Source organism: Bos grunniens, chromosome 11, assembly GCF_055505025.1.
Source record: "Bos grunniens cultivar Pamir isolate PY7600 chromosome 11, Bosgru_T2T1.0, whole genome shotgun sequence".
Classification (NCBI taxonomy): Eukaryota; Metazoa; Chordata; class Mammalia; order Artiodactyla; family Bovidae; genus Bos; species Bos grunniens.
This window is the reverse complement of record NC_141175.1, coordinates 93,436,216-93,443,704: the sequence shown is the minus strand read 5'-3', so window position 1 is coordinate 93,443,704 and position 7,489 is coordinate 93,436,216. Positions and strand designations below refer to the sequence as shown.

The 7,489-nt window shown below is 43.4% G+C and overlaps 1 pseudogene; it reads left to right on the top strand.

Annotated features, from left to right (window-relative positions):
- The first annotated feature begins 619 nt into the window (after positions 1 to 619).
- Positions 620 to 2,055, top strand: LOC147363554 (serine/threonine-protein kinase 38 pseudogene; annotated as a pseudogene).
- Positions 2,056 to 7,489: the final 5,434 nt, after the last annotated feature.

Below are 7,489 nucleotides of genomic sequence, written 5' to 3'. Positions count from 1 at the left end.
AAGGTTGCCAGGAGAAATATCAATAGCCTCAGATATGCAGATGACACCACCTTTATGTCAGAAAGTGAAGAAGAACTAAAGAGCCTCTTGATGAAAGTGAAAGAGGAGAGTGAAAAAGTTGGCTTAAAGCTCAACATTCAGAAAACTAAGATCATGGCATCTGGTCCCATCCCTTCATGGCAAATAGATGGGGAAACAGTGGAAACAGTGACAGACTTTATTTTTTTGGGCTCCAAAATCACTGCAGATGGTGATTGTAGCCACGATATTAAAAGATACTTGCTCCTTGGAGGGAAAGTTATGACTAACCTAGACAGCATATTAAAAAGCAGAGACATTACTTTGCCAACAAAGGTCCCTGTAGTCAGGGCTATGGTTTTTCCAGTAGTTATGTGTGGAGGTGAGAATTGAACTTAAAGAAAGCTGAGCACTGAAGAATTGATGCTTTTGAACTGTGGTGTTGGAGAAGACTCTTGAGAGTCCCTTGGACTTCAAGGAGATCCAACCAGTCCATCCTAAAGGAAATGAACCCTGAATTTCATTGGAAGGACTGATGCTGAAGCTCCAATAACTTGGCCACCTGGTGTGAAGAGCCGAGTCATTGGAAAGGACCTTGATACTGGCCATGGCAATGACAGGCTCAACACCTTGCTTGTCCATGAGTAATCACACAAAGGAAAGGGTGACAATGATCAAAGTGACACTGGAGAATTTTTATAGCAACCTTATTGCTCAACATGAAGAACAAGAAATGAGACAAAAGAAGTTAGAAAAAGTGATGGAAGAAGAAGGCCTCAAGGCTGAAGAGAAACGACTCCAGAGATCAGCACGTGCTCGGAAGGAAACAGAGTTTCTTACTTTGAAGAGAGCAAGACTTGGACTGGAAGATTTTGAGTCCTTAAAAGTAATAGGCAGAGGAGCCTTTGGTGAGGTGTGGCTTGTTCAGAAGAAAGATACCGGGCATGTGTATGCAATGAAAATACTTCATAAAGCACATATGCTTGAAAAAGAGCAGGTTGGCCACAATCGTGCGGAGCGCGACATTCTAGTGGAGGCAGACAGTTTGTGGGTTGTGAAAATGTTCTATAGTTTTCAGGATAAGCTAAACCTCTACCTAATCATGGAGTTCCTGCCTGGAGGGGACATGATGACCCTGTTGATAAAAAAAGACAGGCTGAGAGAAGAAGAGACTCAGTTTTACGTAGCAGAAACCGTGTTAGCCTTAGACTCTATTCACCAACTTGGGTTCATCCACAGAGACGTCAAACAAGACAACCTTCTCCTGGACTGCAAGGGCCATGTGAAGCTTTCTGACTTTGGCCTTTACACAGGACTGAAAAAAGCACATAGGACAGAATTTTATAGGAATCTGAACCACAGCCTCCCCAGTGATTTCACTTTTCAGAGCATGAATTCCAAAAGGAAAGCAGAAACCTGGAAAAGAAATAGACGTTAGCTAGCCTTCTCCAGGGTAGGCACAGACCGGGTACAACAAGCTCTGTGATTGGTGGTCACTGGGGGTGATCATGTATGATATGCTCATTGGCTACCCACCTTTCTGTTCTGAGACCCCTCCAGAGACATACAAGAAGGTGATGAACTGGAAAGAAACTTTGACTTTTCCTCCAGAGGTTCCTATTTCTGAGAAAGCCAAGGATCTAATTTTGAGATTCTGCTGTGAATGGGAACATAGAATTGGAGCCCCTGGAGTTGAGGAAATAAAAAATAATTCTTTTTTTGAAGGTGTTGACTGGGAACATATCAGAGAGAGACCTGCTGCAATATCTATTGAAATCAAAAGCATTGATGATACCTCAAACTTTCATGAGTTTCCAGAATCTGATATTCTTAAGCCAACAGTGGCAACAAGTAATCACCCTGAGACAGACTACGAGAACAAAGACTGGATCTTCATCAATTACACCTACAAGCACTTCGAGGGCCTGACTGCACGGGGGAGCGATCCCTTCCTACATGAAAGCAGCAAAATCATTTTCCTTGAAATGGGATCCTAAATCGAGTTCTTTGTACAACATCATGGTTTTCTTCTCATAAACTCTTTTGGAAAGAGTTTCCAGGAAGTTCACGGAACCCACCAACGTGGTGAACATGGTGATAGTAAGTGGATTCCCTTCCGTAACACATCTGATGACTGGTAGAACAAAAACAACTGTTTCTACCATGTTGGGCACGAAAGGCTGTCCTGCTTCTTTAGAAGCATCATGAGCCAATCTGGTGTTTTAAAAAAACCTCAAATTTTCCTAAGTTCATCAAAACGAAGGGGGAAAAACAGCCATCATCCAGCTTTAACACTGTAACATAAACTTATTATCAGCCAATTCTGTGTTTCTGTGACATGCTTCCTGTCAAGCCCACCAAGTTTTTTTGTTTTTGTTTTTTTCTTTACAGCCAGAAGTTCATAGTACTAAAGGAAATAAAGCAATAAAGAGCATTGGCAGCCAGCATTCTGGCTGAAGAAAATGATCCGCCATTCTGAATGGATGGTTATGGTGGTTTCTCCCCAGACCTCAGCCTCTGGCAAGTGGCTTTTCATAGCCTCCATTCTTTTCAAAAAAAGAATTATTTTTTATTTCCTCAACTCCAGGGGCTCCAATTCTATGTTCCCATTCACAGCAGAATCTCAAAATTAGGTTGAAGCTAATTTTGGTGCACTTTATTTATGGTCCTGGGATAAAGACCCTCAATCCATTTTGATTTATTTGCTCCTGCCCACCTAAAATACTCATGCTGCTCTTCTGAGTGCTGATGGAGGAGGCCAGCTTGATCCATCGTTGCTCTTAGAAGACCCAAAGGCTGCTGGGCATTGCCAAGGAGTCTCAGATCACGTGGAAAATCCTCACCTTCTCTTCACGATTGTATCAGAAAATCCCTTTGGATATCACCTTGGACCAGCAATACCCACAACTGCTGCCAACAGGACCTCGGCTCCTTCCTGGAAACACAGCAAGGAGAGCCTGGGCGGAAGCAGGCGGCCTGGAACACTCTTGGCGAAGGTGCTGCTCCTGTTCTGTCTCCAGGACCTGCCTGCCAGCGGTGAGGGAACCAGCCCAGGACACAGTGCAGAGCCCACCTGCAGACGCTTGTACAGTTCACGCCTCAGTCCCTGGTGTGGCCATATTTGTATTCCCAGTGTTTCTCCTCTCCCAACTTTAAGAAACCATTTTGCCTTGGAATCATGATTACAAATTTTTCCTTTGCAGATGCCTTCCTGGGGGATGGTCCTCTCCACCCTAAAGGGTCACCTGCAGGTCTGGGCTGACCAGGCCTCTCTGCTCGGGTGGTCTCTGGAAACCCTCTGAATTTTAGCATGAAGTGCATTTTCTTTCACAGCTGCCACCACCTTTAGAGAACTTTTGCTGCATCAGAAAAATGTGGAGGCTCTATATCAATGCATTATTGCTTTAAAAAATTTTGATGACTCTTACAGCATCATTTGCACCTATGTGGTAACTGCGTATTGCAGAGTGTGTGGCCAAGTCACAACTGGGATACTGCTTCCTGCCAGTCTTGAGGTTGTAAACATCAGCTATGAAAAGAAAGTATGTCCCAGCTTAGCCATTCAGGAAAAAAAAAAGGAATATCAAAGTGATAGTAGTAAGTGAAGCTGCTTTGGTTTTTAATGACTTAGAGGAAGGAAAAAGAATTTTAGGGAAATATTAACTCTGGATGAAGATCATGTGTTTGCCCCTTATTCTTTCATTCATGGTTTGCTGGTGAAAAGGAAGTGAGAGTTTTTTGTGTAACTATATAGTTTCTTTGGATTACCAAATAGTTGGGGTCTTGACCCCCGTGTGTTTTGCAAGAGTAATGTTTAAGCATGTTTAATGAGGAGGGTGATAGTCTGTATGTTGGAAAGTGGCATGGGATGATTTGGGTGGGGGGAGGGTGGATGCCCACATTTTATCTTCTAAACTTCTGAATAAACTGTGTGAAAACAAACAAACAAAAAATAATAAAGGAGATCAGTCCTGGGTGTTCATTGGAAGGACTGATGTTGAAGCTGAAACTCCAATACTTTGGCCACCTGATGCAAAGAGCTGACTCATTTGAAAAGACCCGGATGCTGGGAAAGATTGAGGGTGGGAGGAGAAGGGGATGACAGAGGATGAGATGGTTGGATGGCATCACTGACTCAATGGACATGAGTGTGAGTAAGCTCTGGGAGTTGGTGATGCACAGGGAGGCCTGGCGTGCTGCAGTCCATGGGGTCACCAAGAGTCAGACATGACTGAGTGACTGAACTGAACTGAACTGAATCCTTCCACCCAGACAAACTAGGAGCTCTGGTGCTAAACAAGTTGCCGCTTTGGGTTCTCCCAGGGAACCTCTTAGGGAGAGTTAGCAGCCAAAGGAATGGGCAAAGGTGGGGGGATTCTGAGTTTGAGGCAGTCAGATGGATACCATGGGAACCAGATGAACTTAAAAGGTTCCAAGTAAAAGGTGGGAGAAGGAGACTAAGGAAATGCAAGAGCCCGAAAGGAAGGCTGCATTCTGCCTTTCTGGGCGCTGGCGGCCTCATGTTAACTGTGGCCAGGAATCCCAAAGGACACCTCCAAGACCTGGCTGTCTTCCCTATCTTTCTCTAACTCAGTGTGGTACTGGGAAACGTCCAATAACCAGTTTGAATGAGGTGGCCTGCTTGCATATACATTTTACTGATAGAAACGATGGGTAGTACACAATTTACAAATAGTAATAAAATACTCTTTATTGTAAAGTCTGTGTAGCCAATTAGTAAGTCAAGAAGGCTTTCACTGAGTTTTAGCAACCTCTTGTATGGATAGGTAGCAATTATCAGATGAGTATAGTTCTGAGTGTTGGATGATATTTCATTTATAGCTGACTTTCTCACTATAATACTAGAAGAATATTTTTAAATTTTTATTCTATTCACAATGTAATACCCACAGATACGGTACACATGTAAGTTCATCTCAATTATTAATATTTCCTCCATCACTTTAGCCTAGTCAACAAATTTTTTTTAATTTTAAAAAATTAAAAAATAATATAAAGCAAGCCCTGATCTGTAGCCTTTGCTAGTTTCTGTGAGATAAATATTAACACCAAATAAATACCAACACCTTAGTCAGTTTTCAAGTTACTAACATTAAGTCGCTACACAATGAGTTGGAAGATTTTCAGTAGTATATGTCTATGTAGTATTTCCACCATACAGAAAAGCAAAAGTAAATACCCTCAAAAACATGGTATAGTAAAAAAAATAAGAAAATAAGTAAGTGATGTGCTTGTGCTTATTATAGTTATATAATTTATTAATTGCAAATTTATATAAATTTATATTTAATAATGCCTATGTGTGAGTCTGAGTGAACTCTGGGAGTTGGTGATGGATAGGGAGGCCTGGCGTGCTGCGATTCATGGGGTCACAAAGAGTCGGACACGACTGAGCGACTGATCTGGTCTGATGTTTAATAACCAGTTCACAAAATTCCTGAGAATTTAGGAACTGGCTCTTGTAAGTCAATTTGAGCCATTCCTGGGTGGTAGTAGCAATACTCATTAGCTTCCAGATGGTACTACTGGTAAAGATTCCACCTGTCAATGCAGGAGCATAAAAGACACAGGTTCAATCCCTGGGTCAGGAAGATCCCCTGGAGGAAGAAATGGCAACCCACTCCAGTATTCTTGCCAGGAAAATTCCATGGACAGAGGAGACTAGCAGGCTTCAGTCCATGGGATCACAAAGTTTTGGACAAGACTGAGAGTCTGAGCACATAATACCAATACTCATACTATTAGCTCTTCCTAATTCAAGAGATGGTGATTGCAGTCATGAAATTAAAAGATGCTTACTCCTTGGGAGGAAAGTTATGACCAACCTAGATAGCATATTCAAAAGCAGAGACATTACTTTGCCAAAAAAGGTCCATCTAGTTAAGGCTATGGTTTTTCCAGTGGTCATGTATGGATGTGAAAGTTGGACTGTGAAGAAAGCTGAGTGCTGAAGAATTGATGCTTTTGAAGTGTGGTGTTGGAGAAGACTCTTGAGAGTCCCTTGGACTGCAAGGAGATCCAACCAGTCCATTCTGAAGGAGATCAGTCCTGGGTGTTCTTTGGAAGGACTGATGCTAAAGCTGAAATTTTGGCCACCTCATGTGGAGGTGGAAAAGACCCTGATGCTGGGAGGGATTAGGGGCAGGAGGAGAAGGGGATGAAAGAGGATGAGATGGCTGGATGGCATTACTGACTCGATGGACATGAGTTTGGGTGAACTCTGGGAGTTGGTGATGGACAGGGAGGCCCGGTGTGCTGCAATTCATGGGGTTGCAAAGAGTCGGACACGATTGAGTGACTGAACTGAACTGAGATCAAGGATTTTCAACTCTGACGATAGATCAGAATTCCCCAGAGCAGGGGATATTTTTTGTTTTGTTTCATTTAACCTGAATGCCTAGGCCACATCCAAGACCAAGAAAATCCAAATCTCTGGAGGTAGCACCAGGCATCAGTATTTTTCAAACCTCCCAGATAATTTCAGCATGCAGCCAAGGTTGAGAATCACTGGCACAGAACCTCGCTACTCAAAATGAGGTCCTGATACCAGCAACTCAGGTAACATGCAAAAGCCCTTTAGAAATGCAGAATCTTGGGCCCCACTCCAAAGCAAGATGTCCAAGAGATTGGAACTCAAGTTGAAGTCCTGAGCGCTGCACCCACCTCACATCAGCTGCCTAACTCATACTCACCCCTTCACTCTTGCTTTTTCACTGAAGCCTTCCCTAACAGTCCATTGATTCATCAAGTCCCAGAGTGCTTCCATCGCACCCTGTACCTCTTCCTGGCTTTTATCATCATCTAGTTTCAGTCATTATGTATTGATTCTGCTGATGTCTAAATCTCCGAGCAAAGTGAAGAGGTAATAGGGGAAGCTCACTTGCTGTGTAGAAGAGCTCTGGTGATGTGAGAAGCCACTTGGCAGCCCCTGGAGACTGAAAATCTCAGTGATAAGCAGGTTGGGCCAGAGTCTGAAGAACATGAGTACTGTAAGGGATACAATGTACCACTTGGATGAGGGCAACCTCCTCTGGCAGGATAGAATTGGGTATAGGAGAAAAGAGATGAAATCTGGAAAGCTCAGGGTGTTCAATGATCAAATGAGGATGCAGCACAGACAGATAGCAGGGGATGTTAGGTGGGTTGGACTCCCTTCTCAGTAGATTTATTAAGCTCAGAACTTTATTCTCTTTTTCTCCCTGTCTCTGTCTGTCACACACACACACATACACGTCCTCAATTCTCTCAGAAGAAAATGTTCCAGTTTTAGCAAATCCTCAGTCCAACTGCAGAAGCACACAACCGTGGGTCAGAGAAGACACTTCTCTGTAGTGAAGAACTGGAAGGGGCACGCCGCTGCTCTCAGTCCATATGGAGGACCGAGTTCCTCAGCCCAGAGGCCCCTGCTCCTTGGATGCTGGCAAAGTGGTGGGTGCAGGGACTGAGCCAA